The 16,809-nt window shown below is 40.3% G+C and overlaps 1 protein-coding gene across 4 annotated transcripts in view; it reads right to left on the bottom strand.

The window, feature by feature from the left end:
* The window catches only part of Ankrd44 (ankyrin repeat domain 44), a 294,161-nt gene that overhangs the window by 144,676 nt on the left and 132,676 nt on the right, over positions 1-16,809 (bottom strand). The window lies entirely within an intron of this gene.

Raw genomic sequence — 16,809 nt, forward strand, 5'->3', positions numbered from 1 at the left:
GATAAATTTCTCAAAACCTCAAAGGTAAGTAACAGAGCTAAGGTCTGACCTTTACCTATAAGACCCCAGTTTCTGTCCTTGGACAGGCACTTAACACGTTGTGCTGAGAGACACAATACAAAGATAGGGTGAGAGCATGATGACATGCAGAGAAAAAAATACAGCTTCCCCACCTGCAATTAAAGATAATACTATCTACCTTTGAGGGCTGATAAGAGGAGTCCAGATAATGTGAGCAAATAAAGCCCAGGTAAGCAGAAGCAGGCGCATGGCTAGTGCACCATCCGTGGGCACTCTTGTCATCAGCATAGATATGTGTGTGATCTCTTTCCTCCAAGACTGAAACTTTCTGAAGGGAAAGAACGGCTCTTGTTCCCCTTTATTCTCACAGTAGCATCAGAGCTGGTGTTTAGCATAAATTGGCTGAACTGAACTAGTCTACATGCCTGGCTTCTTCCACAAACTTCCATCAACTACTCCATGACAATGGTGACCAAAGCCTGGATGCTACATCTTTATGGTTTCTCCTAAAACCAGCATGTGTTCTGGTTTCCAGATTCTTGGATTCACTATTGATTTTAATCACCATTTCCATTATCACTTAATTATACAATCAACTTACCAACCCTTGACTAGCCCAAGGATATTATTTTATGCTCTGACTATTGAGGCCCTCCACTCTTCATGGCTCACTAATATCTAAAGCAGACGGCAGACAGGGGATGTGACAAGAATTGATCATCCAATCTGGCCATTTGTTGGAGGTTCTGGAAAATGGTTTTATGAAGAGATGAACTAACATTAAGTGGATAAAAAGATGAATTTGAATTAGATGGAAACTTATGTTGTCTATGAATGGCTGTAGACAATTGCTATGGGCAAGGGGAAATAAAGCAATCACATAGCTGGGCATGGTGATACATGCTTGAAATCACAGAGGCTTGGAAGGCTGAGACAGGAGGATCACAAGTTCAAAGCCAGCCTCAGTAAAAGTGAGATGCTAAACAACTCAGTGAGACCCTGTCCCTAAATAAGGTACAAAATAGGGTTGGGGATGTGGCTCAGTGCTCAAGTGCCCCTGAGTTCAATCTCTAGTATTGCCCCCTCCAAAAAAGCAATCATGGGGCTGGGGTTGTGGCTCAGTGGTAGAGCACTTGCCTTACATGTGGAAGGCAATGGGTTCGATCCTCACATATAAATAAAAATAAAAGTATTGTGTCCACTACCAATTAAAAAAAACTAAAAAAAGGCAATCATATAAGTATAAAATAATGATATGCACTTGAGAGTTCAGTCAGATACATGATCATGGTAAACCTATAACACTGCATTACCCTGTCTTTGAAACTAAAGATTGAAAGTGCATTTGCTTATTTGAGAATCAAATATACTCATTTATGCAATGAACTATACAAATGAGACCAGGATCAGACAAATATTTTCTATTCCTTTTTATTCTATTGGTATACCTAAGAAATTTCCATTTTAACTCCACATTCCCTTTGAATCTTCATTATATCTACTTAAAATTTACTTCTGGGGCTTGGGATAAAAGTTATATAATTATATGTTCTTCTGTGAATTGAATTAGATCCAGAGTTTGGTTCAACAAATTCAACCTTGCCCAAGTGATTAAAACAAGGACTATTCCAACCCAAATTATGACTTCATTTGACCTGAAGCAAAGTCAATGCTCTGAAAACTTGGCCTTAAATGAAAAGTCAAGAAAATTCCAACATCTCTCCCTGCCTTGCAAATTTGGTTGGTCTGTCATTATATGACTGGCTTTACTGACTCTAGCTTTACTGATATGAAACAACTTGTTCAAGCTAAATTTTCTTTAATATAAAAAGGGTGTGCTCTGTGAGATCATATTGTAAAAATTCTTATGAGGGCTGAAGATGTGGCTCAAGTGGTAACGCGCTCGCCTGGCATACGCGGGGCACTGGGTTCGATCCTCAGCACCACATACAAATAAAATAAAGATGTTGTGTCTACTGAAAACTAAAAAATAAATATTAAAATATTTTTAAAAATCTTATGAATCCCAGTGTTACTGTCAAGATGCAAAGATTCCCTGCAGCTTCCAGGACAACTATGGTCATTGCCACTCCCCTTCAGTGACATGGACAGGTAATTTCAGAGAAGAACTGTATTCAGGCAGCAGTTGTTTAGCTCACAGAAGCAGCAGAATATAAAAAATCACATGTGCTATAAAGACCTTAACCAAAATAACAGTGTATTTCCACTACTAACCAAGGGTTGCTAACACCTGTTCTATAGCAAGGAACTGAGCTGTGTACAAGGATCACAAATTGAGGGGTGGATGATGGAGCCACAGTAATCACCATATTTAATAAGCTGAAATTGGCCAGAAGGTTGCATTACATACTCTAACTACAAGGCCTCCCTACTTTGCCATAGTTAAACTAATAGAGCAGGAGATACAATGATAGAAGGAGGTGGTTTGGAAGAAAAGGAAATACTGGTAATAATATATCAGTAAAAATGGGTTCAAGGTCAAAGATAACCCTAGGGTGTCTAGAAGAAAAAACAAATTTATCTGGAAATTATTGAGTGCTTTTATTTTATTTCTTCTATAATGCCTTCTCATCTATTCTGCCTCTTGACCTCGTAACATTTCTATCAGGGGAGACAGACCTTTTACAACAGTGTTCTTCAACCTTATCACCGTTTAATGGGAAAAAAATGTGAGCCCTGCGTAGGTTGTACAATTTGCCCAACAGAGCAAATTGATGTCAAAGAATTAGGTGTCCTAGCACCCAAATGGAAACTTTTTTCTTGATAAGAATGAAAGTAAAAACACTATCTTACAGGTTGCCTTAACAGTCTAAAAGCCTTTTCATTATAATCCCAAAGAAATGCTAGGAAAAAAAAATGTGACAAAATACAGTAGACATTCTTTAAAAGAGCTTATAAGAAATTAAATAGAAAGGCCCAGAAATGGAGAGTAAACTGGGAACCAAAGCTGGAGGCAGAAGTCAATACACCAGGGGTGTGGGACTTAACAACCTTAACACAGGACAGGGGACAGGAGACAGGCAGAGAATCAGAACTGAGCCCTTCACACAAGGAAAGACGCTTGCAGTGAAACGGCAAACTTGAAAACAGCCAAACATTCACATGGTCTGATGACAAAGAGACGCCTTGTCCTGGGCTTTTAGTGGGGAAACAAAGATGTTTCCACTGAACATCTGCAATCCCAGAGTTCACCCTCTGTGTTTTGGGGTTCTGAATTTACGATACTTTCATAGTACAGGAACTTTCAAGTTGAAAATAGGCATAAAAGTGGGGTTTAAGACACACTAAAACAAAACGTAGCTGGAGAGATGTGCTCTCTATCCAGGAAACCCAGGACGCCCAGAGATTAGATCTCCATCAAAGTCGAACTCACATGCTAAGCCACAAGACCCTGGTGAACACAATTCACCACAGCAAGAGTCAGCAGACATCACCAGCAAGAACTTGAGGTGATGACAGAATCAGATAGAGATTAGGCATCATGTTTAAAACAACTTAGGACATTACAGACAAAGCCTAGGGGGAAAAAACACTGTTTCTGAAAAACAACAAATTTGGAAACCAGGTGTGATGGCATGCACCTGTAATCCAGCTACTTGAGAGTCTAAGGTGGGAGGATCATTTGGGCCCAGGAGTTCAAGACCAGCCTGGGCAACACAATGAGATAGTGAGACTCCCATTCCCCAATCCCTAAAAACTGGGTTGAGGGAAACATGAAGGAAGTATTATGGGAAGCAGTCCCAACACATGATGTTAGAAATAATCTAAAACTTTGGTCTAAAAGGGATGAAAGCTGGAAGAGTAGAAAAAGAAGGAGGGAAAGAAGGAAAACTAAGCATGGTGATTTTGTGTTATACATTATAATGATTTATTCAGCCATATTTTCTAGACATAAACATTAATTTTAAAACTTTTAGGGGCTAGGGATAGAGCTCACATGCACAAGGCCCTGGGTTCAGCCCCCAGCACCAAAAAAAAAAAAAAAAAAAAACACTTTTATATGCCAGACATTGTTTAGATGTTAGGAATACAAAGCTTAAAAGATCCAGTCTTCCCACCCTGAAGAAACTCATAATACAGTCTCTGAATATTGGACTTTTGAACAAAAATAGCAACAGGGTAGTGGCAATAATGATATTCATAATGTCAAGTGATTTATGAAAATTATCAAATGCAACGAGACTAATGTCTTAGTGAATTTCCCCAACAAGCTCATCTAATTATGTATTAGGCTAGACAGAAAGTCTCAACAGACAAGGAAAAAAAATTTCTTTTGAAATGAGAAATAAACGAAACTTGCTCAGGACCCCCTTGCTCAGTCCCTGGTGACTCCTGCTTATCTGGGAACTTTGGAAGCCCTGGGCCAGACTTCCAGGTCCATCACCCAGCCAAACATAAGCCTTACTGGCTGCCTTAGGGGTCATTTCTGGTTCAAAATTAAAGTCAAGGACCAGGCCAGGCCTAGAGCACTTCTAGGCACAGTGTCCAGCTAAGCACACTCACCATTTGTCTCTATCTTTTGTCCAACTGGACTTTCTATGATGACCAAAAGATAGTGAGTGGCACATAGATTTTCACAACACCCATAGATACAAGGGGGGAAATAACTTGAAAACAAGCACATTAAGACTAACACACACCAGAACTGGCTCATCACCATAGCTTCAAAAGCTTGTCCAAGCATCACAAAAGGAAGGTCTTTTTTTCCATCACACATTAGCTCTGACTCCAAACAGCCCTTTGCACACAGATTCAGACTCATGAGAAGAGAGAAGACCCAGGCTCTTCTAGAAGGAAGGAAAATAAACCCTCCCTTTCTATGAATAGCCAAAGACACACACACACAGCCAGCTGGGGCTGAGCTAAATTTGCAGTATGTCGTAGAAAGATCAGGCAGAGGAAGTTTCTGAGTCGTCTGTTTACCAAAGAAGAAACAGATGAAAGAAAACAAGGAACTTGAAGTATGTGCATGCAAAGTGAGTTTGACATGGGCAGAGAGGCCTTCTGGCGGCTAAAAATACTATGTAGACAGGAAGTTGAGGGGGCACCCCCAAGCCTCAGTTTTGAAGATTAAGAATTGATTATCACATGCTTTGGAAATTATCAGCTACAAGTGCATGATCCACTTTGCATTTGAAATATCTTACAACAAAACAAACATTCCTTCCTACATATGAATATCTTACATACTAAGGCAGACAGATGGAACAATATTAGGAAAACAAGTCCATGAAATATAAAAGTTAAATTCCAATCATCGACCCAAACTTCCACTAAAATCAAAGAATCTGGGAAATAAAGTTCAGCTTAGACCTAAGGAACTTCATGATACTGAACAGAGACAACCAGAGGCAAGTCATGTCAGAAGAAACTCTGAACACAAAATAGGTACCTTGGAGATACTTGAAATCACATGAGTAAAAAAGCCAAAGACAGATTTAAATCCAGCAACATGCAAAATGGGAAGGAGGCTGAGTCTTAAGGTGAGGAACTGGAGCCTGGAAGGGGGAAAGGAAAGCAAAGAGGAGAAAACAAATGTCATGTCTCTCAAAAAAAATTTTTGTGTTTACTGCAATTTTTAACTCTTCATAAATATGGAGAAGTATTTATGTAACAGACCTACATGTGCCCATTGGCAAACATAAACATGTTAACATTTTCTATGGCTGCCTCAGAACCCTGCTTTTAAAAATGCCTTCAGGGATAAAATGCCATGGTTCAGAAATGCAAAGAGGGAGAGAGTGTGTGTTTGAGGGGGTTGTTGTTTTCAATTCTTCACTATCACAAATAGTGTGGCAGTGCACAGCTTCGAACACGTCTCTCTGTGTGCAGTTTCCAAGAAAAGGAAATTCTGGAGAGGGTATATACCCATTCAATGTTATTAGGTATTGACAAATAACTTTCAAAAGTAGTTTTTAGTAATTGACACATTTATCAGCCAAATATTAGTTCCTATTTCCAACACCTTTACCAGTATTTGATGTTATGGTCCCTGTTCCTCTTGAACAATACGATGTATCTGACGTTGTATGTTCTGCCTCCTTCGATTGCAAACTACCTGTAAATCCAGTAATTAGGTTTTTCTCTTGTGATACATGGAGGTTTTTTGTATTGTTTAATTCAACTTTCAACAAAAATTCAAGTTATGCTTCACCTAGACACAACAGAGATGAATGGATGTCTTCTGTAAGTCTCCAGAAGAGAAAATTTAAAGTTGTAATCCTCATTCATCCTTCATGTGCGCATCACCTCAGGCAGCTGGATCTTCCTGGGCTAAAGTCTTCTACACCTCAAAGGTGACGGCACACCTCTGCTCCCACAGGTTCCCATTATGGCACAATTGTATTTAACCATCACTTGATTGGTATTTTAATCCATCCATCTGAATGTAACATGGATGCATGAGAAACAGCAGCACATCTTTCTGACTCAAAAAAATGTTTAAATTACAGGTTCAAGCCTCAAAGCTGTATCTAACTCTTGAAACTACTGCTGCAAGCTCAGTCCTTAACCCAATGCCAATCCAATAATGAGGACATGGTTATGAGAAAACAGGAAAAGAATGTTTATTGTTTGCTAGCAAAGGAGAAACACAGGGAACTCCTGTCGCAAAGGCTGTGATTCTGCCCATAAGCAGGAAGAGGAGGCTTTTAAGGAGATGATTCAAAGGCTACATTCCTCCTGTTCTCTGTTAGGAGTTGTAATTCATTGGCTAATTTGGGAGATAGTCATTTCTGATATTTTCTGGTACCATCCCCAAAGTCTGGCTTATTTCATTCCTATGGTGGGAGTGTACTTGGGGACAGATCACTCTGCCTAGGATGGGGAAGAAAGGTAATCCTGTTTCCCCTGAGACTAGAGAGGGGGAGAGATTAGAAAGGAACAGGGAGAGAGGAAGAGAAAGAAACATGTCCATTTAAAAAATAAATTATAGTGGCAGAGCATCGAGGGCTACCTTCAAAGCACAGAGTAGACCACTGTTACAAAAATATATAAGATAAAATAAGAGAAATGATAATGCCAGAGATATCTTACTTGCCTTACATAACTTAATATTGGATGTTTTGTTACATTAAATTTTTAAAATAAAATTATGTATAGTAATCAAGATTATATCACATTTTATTGTTCAAATTTTATCCTTAAAATAGTACTATGAGGTAAATATGATTGTCCCCATTTTACTGAGGGGAGCCTGAGACTTTGAGATGACAAGGAACTTTTCCAGAGCTAGTGAGTTGTAAAACTCAAATTCAAGAGCAGATTTGATTCCATCGATCAAATTTTTGCTGAGTCTCCAAATGGCTACAATCAGCACTCTTGTCCTAATACTGTAGACCCAAGGTCAAAGCTCATATGTGAAAAGTATCAGCAAGAAAAAATAAAGTACTAACACTACCTGACTTTAAGACTTTTTTTATAAAGCTACGGTGATCAAGACAAAATGGTATTGGTACAAAGAGAACTCACGGTGAAAGGATGGTCCTGTCAACAAAGGTGCTGAAGTAATTAGATGCTCACATGCAAAAAAAGTGAACGTCAACCTGTAACGGGGGTTTAGTTGATGCTTCGACTATATCCCTCGTCACTCTGAAACTTACATGTTTTTTTTTCTTTTTTCCTGACCTTCTTTTCCCTGATCTTTTCCTTCCTAATCTCTTCTCCCTAATCTCATTTTCTCTGAATCCCCTTTTTTAAAACCCCATTCCCCATAATGGGCAGAATCACACGCTATGGAACAGGAGTACCCTCTGTTTCTCCTTTGCTAGCAAGCAATAAAACATTTTCCTTTTTCTCAAGACCTTGTCTTCATCATTAGATTGGCATTGAGGACAAGGACCAAACTTTCAGTTACAAATCTATATCTTGCACTCTAGACAAATATGAAATAAAAATGGATCCCAGAATGAAAAACAAAACTTAAAATTATAGCAGCAGAATAGAATAGCCTTTATGATTGCTGTATGTATATAGGTGACTGTATGACCAATGTGATTCTGCAATCTGTACAATCAGAAAAATGAGAAATTATACCCCAATTGATTCAAATGTATGAATTGCCAAGATCATTGTAATGTCATGTGTAGCTAATAATAAAAAAATCTTAAAATTATAAAATACTTAAAGGAAAAACAGACCCCTAGATCTGACACCAACTACAATCTATAAAAGAATAAATTGATAAATAACATTTCATCAAAATTAATAACTTCTTTGAAACACATTGTTAAGAGAATGAAGACAAGCTGCAGATGGAGAAAATATTTTAATATTTGCATATGCTGGATAAAGGACTTCCAAGTAGGATGTAAAAAGACTCAACAATATGAAAGAAAACAATCCAACCAAAATTAAACAAAAGATGTGAACAGAAATTTCACCAAAGAGGATATACTGCTAACAAGCACATGAAACAATATTCAACATCATTAGACATTAGAAAAGGCAAATTAAAGCCATATTACATACTTGCTAAAATTGCTAAAATTAGAAGGGCTGGTGACACCAAGTGTTGGTGAAGTGGTAGAGAAACTGGACCGTTCGTATGCTGCTGCTGGGAATGAAGAATGGCACAACCACTTTGGAAAACAACTTGGCAATTTCTTAAAAAGTTAAATATACATCTACCATATGATCTAGGTATTCTATTCCTGGGTATTTACCCAAGAAAAACAAAAGCCTATGTCCTTACAGAGACTTGTGCAAGCATAATCATAGCATCTTTATTTCCAACCCCAAATTCGCAGTAATCCAAAATTCCATCAATAACAGCTAAATGGACAAATGGCAGTATTGCTATATAATGGAACACTGATGAGCAATTAAAAGGAATGACCTATTGATATATGTCACAACATAGATGAATCGAAAGAGTTGTGCCAAATGAAAGAAGCCAGGAAAAAAGAATAGACACTGCAAAATCCATTTACATAAAATTCTAAGAAATGCAAATTAAAGTACAAGACACAAAGATCAGTGGCTGCCTGAGGAGGCTGAGGGAGAGACTGGGAAGGGTTAGATGAAGGGATGACCCAGGGTAAAAGGAAGCTTCTCAGGGCAATGGATACACTGATGGCTTCATGGGTGTACACAGGTCAAAACTTCACAAACTATTTTAAATATGCTTATTGTGTATCAATTGTATGTCCATAAAGCTGTTTTAAAATACATAATCAGGCAAATAAAACATTTTCTCACTCTTATGCCACATAAAAAGGGCATATTTGTTTATTTTTATGATTTATTGGTATATTATAATTATGTATAACAGTGGGATTTGTTTGACAGATCTGTATATGCTCAAAACATAATTTGATTGATCTCATTCCCTAGTACCTTCCTGTTCTCTTTCCTTCTTCTTCCCCCCAAAGAAAGGCATATTTAAAAATTAAAAAGTACACCAACACAACAGGATAAACTCGGCTAATGAAAAAAGAAGAAATGCCAAAGTCCAGTCAACCAATAATGAGTTAATTTAGAGTCAACTCATGTCATATCCTGCTCATATATAGACATAAAAGTAAAGTCCTTGTGAAAGGATGGCCTGGTGGGTTAAAGTGTATGGATTTTAAAATATGCACAAATAAGGTTTCTCTTCAAAATCCCTTAGAACTATTTGTTTTGATAACTGAATTCTCTGAAAAATGTGTATCGAGAAAGAAGGATGTAGAAACTAAATCTAGAAAATTAAGTACAAGTGGAAAGATGAATGGTTTATGCCTGACCTGTGGGCACACTGCAGTATGTCAGCACTGGATAGCCAGAGGACGCTTGAGATTTCACTGTGCCCAGAAACTCACAAGTGAGAGAAGCCCTTTCAGAGCAGTCTCCACTTGGGAAAGCTGCTGGAATACCATCTACCTGTGAGGCCCGATATCATTTGGCCAGGAACATCGCTTGAGAACCAGTAGAAATTGAACGTGGAAAGGGGTTCCAGTCATTAAGTCCCACAGAGTGGAATACTGGCCAAGACACTCTGCTTCATCATCAATGAAACAGTGATATTAAGTACATCCACCCACTGCAGGGACAATCATCAGGAGCTTATGGTGACAACTAAAGCAGGTCTTCAAAGCAAGGCCATTCCCCCATAGACTGAAAGCTAATAAAGTTCACAATTGCTCTGTTGCAGCACCCCGAGCATGTTGAATAGAGGAGTCTTTAAATGTGATGCATTCGTGAAATCATTTTCCACAAAGGAACACTAATTCTTGAATACATGGTGGCCACGTCTTTCTGGTAAGTGTAGTAAGGGAGCCCATGGATAGGAACTGCTCTTGGTTCCAATACACTCACCAGCAAGGCAAGCAGTCTAGTTTCAGTTAGGGCCCTGCCACAGGCTCACTGTCTCTTTTAATTACTTCACTAATTTATTCAACAAACATAAATGTCTAACATGAAAGGTAAATAATTAAGAAAATTGCATAATCAGCTGGAAACTCATGAAAAGTTAAAGAGAGATAACTGCTAGTTTTTCATACATATAAGGGGGCTGGCAAAGGTACACATTTGTTGCCAGTTAAGTGACCACATGGTATTAGAATGAAAATCTCAACAAGTCTAGAATCATAAAATATTTGAAGTAGAAATATTTGAACTGGAGACATCCAAACTCTCGTTTTTTGTCCAAGGTCACACAACTTTTAATGGCAGTGATGCCCCCCTTCATTCATAAAATTGGCACAATTGTTAACCCGGGGCACACCATGTGCTGCTTAACTGAGGATATGTCAGTATTCGAGAGACGGGCTCTGCTTCCATGGAGTCTGAAAGAAGTGAGTTCTCTTGACTGCAGATAGAAGGCTTCCTCTGCAGAAGACTCATATTCAACACACCCATCAGCAAAGAAAAGACACACACAGTGTTAGAAAATACCAACTGGAGAAAGAAATGATGTGTCATGAAGAAAGGAGGCAACATTGAAAGGTGTCAGCTCTGGACACAACAATAAATCTTAGTTATTGGGCCTCCCCCCTCCTCTGAATTAAAAGCAAAAGTTTCAAACAAAGTTTCTATAGCCCATAGAAAAACTGTTTTAACTAAAATGAATAGTTTCCCTTTACAATTTTTTTTCAGCATCCATGTAAATATTTTAGAATCAGAGTGGATGTACAATAATGATAATAAAAATCACCAATGCAGTTATCTGGACCCAAGACATCAGATCAGCCCAACACACTAACATGTGAACTGTGAGTGCCTCTGGGTGAATAATTTTATGGGTGTTCTACCCTTTCTTTTTTGTGTTTCAAGTCTCATAGTCTAGAAACAAGAAAATCAAATTCCTTTTGTAAATAAGAAGAGCTTCCTATTTAAAAATAACAACAAAACGAGTCTATAAACAGCAAAGCACCAGACAATATGTCCTATCCAAAGCTTTCATTATCTTACAGTCGGCTTTAAATAATTGATATGTGAATGTGTTTCTCTACAAATGACAAAGAATTACATTTGTGATTAAAAAGGTAAAACTATAATTTGTCTGATGTACCCTAAAGTTGCCAAAGCACCATTCTAAATGCAACGGCTGATCCTACAGAAAATCCAGGAAGGCTGATCATGTAGAAATTGTTATTCCCATTTTACTGGACAGGAATCTAGGATGACTCAGAGAGTTAAGTGATGTTCCCAAAGTGACACACCAATTTGGTGACCCTGGATTTCCTGACAACATTCTCTGTGTTCTCTCAACAATACTACATGGGATGTTAGTTAACCAGTAAGGAGTCCTCTCCAGGGAAGAACCTGTTTCCATTGTCCTCATAGCACTGTGGAAGTCTTGGATCCTACCTACTCTGATCTTTTCTAGCAAGTAACCTGTAGGATAAGCAGGAGTGCCGTGCACACATGTGCACCCACCCCCCACTTCCATTTAGGGAGAATGAAGACTCTGGAGTCAGAACAACCTGACTTGGAAATCCCCCCTCTGCCACTTACGAGCTCTATGCCTTTGGGCAAATAAATCAACTTGCCTGAGACTCATTTTCCTTTTCTATAAAATGAAAATAGGATCATCATTACTGACTAGATGTCTGATAAATATTAGCCTTTCTATTATTGTGATTACTATTGACATCTTTGTGGCTTATCTTGATGTTTTTTAGTTCCTATGGTGACTATAGAAGAAAACAAGGATGCAGAACAGCTTCTGGAGGAACAATTTTGTTAAGAAATTATATTTTTACAAGTAGAAGAATGACGCTGCCCAAAGCCAGCCCATTGCTGGGCTTTGCCTGCCTTTCTTTTCTGCTGAAGTGGTCAACCATCATATCGTGTATCCTGACCATTGTGACTATCTGACCTCAACCTGCAGGTAATTGAAGCCTCTTTCCTCTTTCAGACTCTAGACTTGGTCCACACATTCTTCATCCTTCATTTCCTGAGACCCACAGAAGAACCACCTCAAACATCAATATATTCTAATCCCTGCTCAGAATATATCCCTACTGCCCTGAAGGCCTCCTTTCTCATTCCATCAGTAGCCCAGCAGTTCCAGCTCTGGTTAACACCTGGACAGGTGGGAGCTGCCTTGGGGGTTCAATGCTGTGCCCCTTTTCTTCTCCCCTAAGCTAAAACCAGTGAATCGTCATCCCCAAACATCCTCACCAAATCCTTCTGACCCTTGAGAAGAGTATTTTGCAGCCCAAGACAATTCTGCTGTCCAAAAAAGCCCCCGTTTGGTCACTTAGAAGTAAACCCACTACAGCCTGGTAAAAGGTCCTCGGGCAAATAACCAGGTTATTTGTGTGGCTATTTGTATATTTTCTGTATCACCAAGCAAGGAAGCATTCACCTATTCTCTTTCTAAATTGAGTCAGTGGACTAAAAAGCCAAAGATACTACAATGCTTCCCATACAATGCTTTCCACTTAGTAAGGTAGGTGCAAAATGGCAGGCGTCCAAACCTCTTATTTATATATTGATACGAGTGGTCCCAGAACCCAGAGGTGGTTACCTCAGAGCACTGCTCAAACAAAGGATATGGGGGATGCACCTCTCTAGCTCCAGGACACTCTCAAACAAACCTTCACCTGCCATCGGAGAAATGGCCACTTGAGATGCATGTGCCCTTCTTAAAACTGGACTTTAGGGTATATTTTTCCCTAACCCAACTTTAAGTCCTTGTATTTCAAGACTGACTGGCATTTCTTCATGTGAGCCAAGAGTCCCCTAGGGATTCTCACTTGACAATCTGGCTTCTGAGAGCCCAAAGAAGGCAAGAATAGAGTCTTTCTCTACAAAAATCTCAAATACCCTGTTCTCAACACCAGAGAGGATATGGGAATATGGCATTCCATGGATGGATTAAACATTAATATATATTTGGATGGTTTTCTTGTTGGCAAGTAATACCTTTTTTTTTCTATTGAGCTTATGTATTCATGGAAATGAATGATTTTTAACTTAAATGTATCTTGCTTTCCATACCATATGCATTTCTAAAAGTGGTCTACATATTAAATTGTGTAAGATTGTTTTTTCCTTTGAATTATAAAATAATGACTGGAAAACAAAACAGGACACAGGTTCAATCAGTGAGGGTCCAGCACCTCCTGGCTGCTCTAGATTTAAAGTCTACCACACCTCTCTGGGCAATCTGACCTCCAGATGGACGGATATAGGCATATCTCCCTAGCACATCAGCCTTCTATTTCCTTTGGCTAAGGACTGTTATAGTTTGGATCTAGAATATCTCCCAAAGGCTCATGTGTTGAAGACTTGGTACTAGCTGGTGGTGCTATTGGGGAGTGGTAGAAGCCTCAGGAGGTAGGACTTAGTTGGAGGAAGCAGGTCTCTGGGGACATGTCTTTGAAGGGTATGTCTTGTCCTTGTCCCTTCCCACCCCTGCAATTCTCTACGTCCTGGCTGCCTTGAGGTGAGAAGTTTTGTTCTGCCATACCCTCTCCACCATAATGCTCTGCCTCACCACAGGCCCAGAAACAACAGAGCCAACTGATCATAGACCAAAACATCCGAAACTGTAAGCCAAAAACAAACCTTACTTCACTTGAGTTGATTAATCTCAGGTATTTTTGTCATAGCAATGGAAAGCTGACTAATACAGGGAAATTTGTCAGCTTACACCAAGCCATAGTCTCATGGCATAGAAAAGTGACTCTTCCATTACTCCCCTCTTCACCCAGCCCCACGGTCATTGGTGTGCTTTATGTTTAATCCTGAAATCCCCCAGAAGGCTTCATTACCTATAGTAATCCATTGGCCTAAATGCCTTAGCCTACAGTATGTCCTGGCATGTGGCATTTGCCTATATGCCTAAATCAGTATTAATCTCAGGTCATTCCCCAATTTCAACCCCAAGATGATCTGCTTAGATTTTAAGTGTTATAACACAGACTTCTCTTCCCATCTTAAAACTGACAAAATGACTGGGCTTTATTCCTTGAATGCCCTGGACAAACCCAGCCAAACTCTATGACCCCTGGTCTATTTCTTAAGCAACATTTCTAAGAATCTGTATTTCCATTTGCTGTGAACCTGATGGATTCCTTCTACATTTTCCCTGCCAAAGCCAAGACTGCTGGCAGTGATCAACTCCCTCTTGAGAAGAAGCAGGGCCCATTGATAAAACATAAGAACAATATTTTACCTTAAAACAGGGAGCCCTTGCTTTGTGGTTTGGGGTCACTTGGAAGAGTCTTTCCACACTCAGCTCAAGACCTTTCTTCTGAAACCTCTTCCAACTGTCCACTGAACTGCCCTTGCTCCACACTAGGGGTTTTTGAGAAGTTATCATTACATCTGACTACTGGCCCTGGCTACTTCTGCATCCCACCCCGACCCCTGCCACTAACTGTACTGTGGATGCGGGGCAGGCTTAGTCTTCAACTCTGGCATAGAGTTAGTTTTCAGTATGTCTTGGAGGAAAAAAGGAATAATGACTTGATTTGTCTTATCTTTATTGAAACTATACCCCAGGAAGAAAAGGATCTGAGGGTGACCTGCAGGCATCTGGGGTGAGACAAAGAACTGGTTGTCTACAAAGGTCTGAATGGACTGGGTACCACATTATTGGGGGTGGAGCTCTTGTCCACCTCTAAACTTGACTCTTGAAGAGATCAACCAACCCCTTCAGTCCGTCACAAGAGGGCTGTTTTAGAGTTTATCCCTTCAACCTTCCTATCAATTTTGTTGCCCTCAACTGGATGCATGATTTAAATTTTTCTTATCCTATGGATGGGGAAAGCAGGTTTGCTCAGAAGGTGGTAACAAGAAGCTATGGGGGTCAGCTAGTGTTCCTTATCAATGATGCTCACCTACTTGCCGCCCTCCAGTGAAGTCTGCCTGTTGTGGAGTGCTTGTTTCTGTGCAACCTCACATATAACACCTAGAGAGTGACTTCATATGACATGGAGAGCATCTGAAAATTCCAGTTCCTGGGAGCCCAGTGGTTTGTCAAATGAGAAAACCAACAGAGTTAGGTTTTTTATTTAGAGCTGTATAAACATGTATACAGTTGTCTCTGACTAGCCCCCACATGCACATAAAATGATTAGATGCTCTCATTAAAATGAAACTACTGATATGGAATATTTCCAGGCAGGAGAAATCTGGATGTTGGAACAGAGACTTGAAAAGTAGAGAAAGCAGGTTGGTGATGCCCATTAACAGGGCAAAGTGGGCCAGGAGCTAGGAAGGGGGTGTTGCTGATGGAGAACATCAATACTGTTTTTGAAAAGAAGAGTGTTGAAGAGATTGCAGTGAGGGAGAGATTTGGTCCAAGTACTTCACAATATATAAGAAGAAAAGGAAACAATGTCCCAAAGTTTCTCAGTCCCTCAAGAATTTCCCAGAAGGATGGACTTCACAGGGAGGCCAAGGTGTGCTGGGAGAACCACGCCTCAGATCATCCGTGTCGCTGGGCTAGGACCAGGATTCATGGGAAACTTCATTCAGAGTGTGAGAGGCTATTATTTCCAACAAGACTGAATGTGGACTTTCTATGTTCCTCAGGTCACTGGAAGCCTGGCCTCAGACACTACCAGCTGTGAGTGGGCGGCAGGACCCCTTAGTAGCTGCTGCTCTGCTGCTCTTGACCCCTCTCCTGAAGCAGCACAAGGTCAAGGGTGTGGGGAAGGGCAGGCTGAAGAGGCAGGGAGCACAGCTGTTGTGCTGATGTTCCCAGGCAGCACGGAGGGCTGGATACCGGAAGCCCTTTCCCTCTGAGGCCCCCTCTGTTCTCTGGGGGCTGCTGTACTGTGGGGTCAGGCAGGTCGTGTGCTTCCACCAGCTGAAGAGCAGCCCTCTGCCCTCAGCCCTTCCTCCACAGTACTGCCTCTTCAGTGAGGAAAAAAGAAAGGCTTTGCACCACACTGAGCCCTGAGTGTGCGTGGGGAGGAAGCCCTCCTCTCCCAGCTGGGACACCACAGCCCATTTTCTACTTTTGGATTCCCACACCTCCCATTATGCCCCACCCCTGTCATGGGACCCCTCTTGGGCCCACACACTTGCTTTTCTGCCACCATGCCTTTGTAAGGTCAGGCCTTCCTCTTCATTTTCTACACTCCTAAAATGTCTTATTTTAGAGGCCCAGCCCTCAAACCTCCCTCCTCCAGACCTTCCTCCAAATTCTCTAGACTTTGCACTCAGTTTATTCTGCCTTGGCTTTTAGCCACCTCTGAAGATGGCAACACACCCTAGTGGATTCTGGAGGTCGAAAGCTCAGATTCAAACCCTGTCTCTGACACCAAGAGCCATATGACCTCGGGTGAGCTACTGGACCCTTCTCTAAGCCACTGGTTTTGTTTT

Source organism: Marmota monax, unplaced genomic scaffold (assembly GCF_021218885.2).
Source record: "Marmota monax isolate L192 unplaced genomic scaffold, Marmota_monax_Labrador192_F-V1.1 WCK01_AAM20220418_F8-fsc00007, whole genome shotgun sequence".
Classification (NCBI taxonomy): Eukaryota; Metazoa; Chordata; class Mammalia; order Rodentia; family Sciuridae; genus Marmota; species Marmota monax.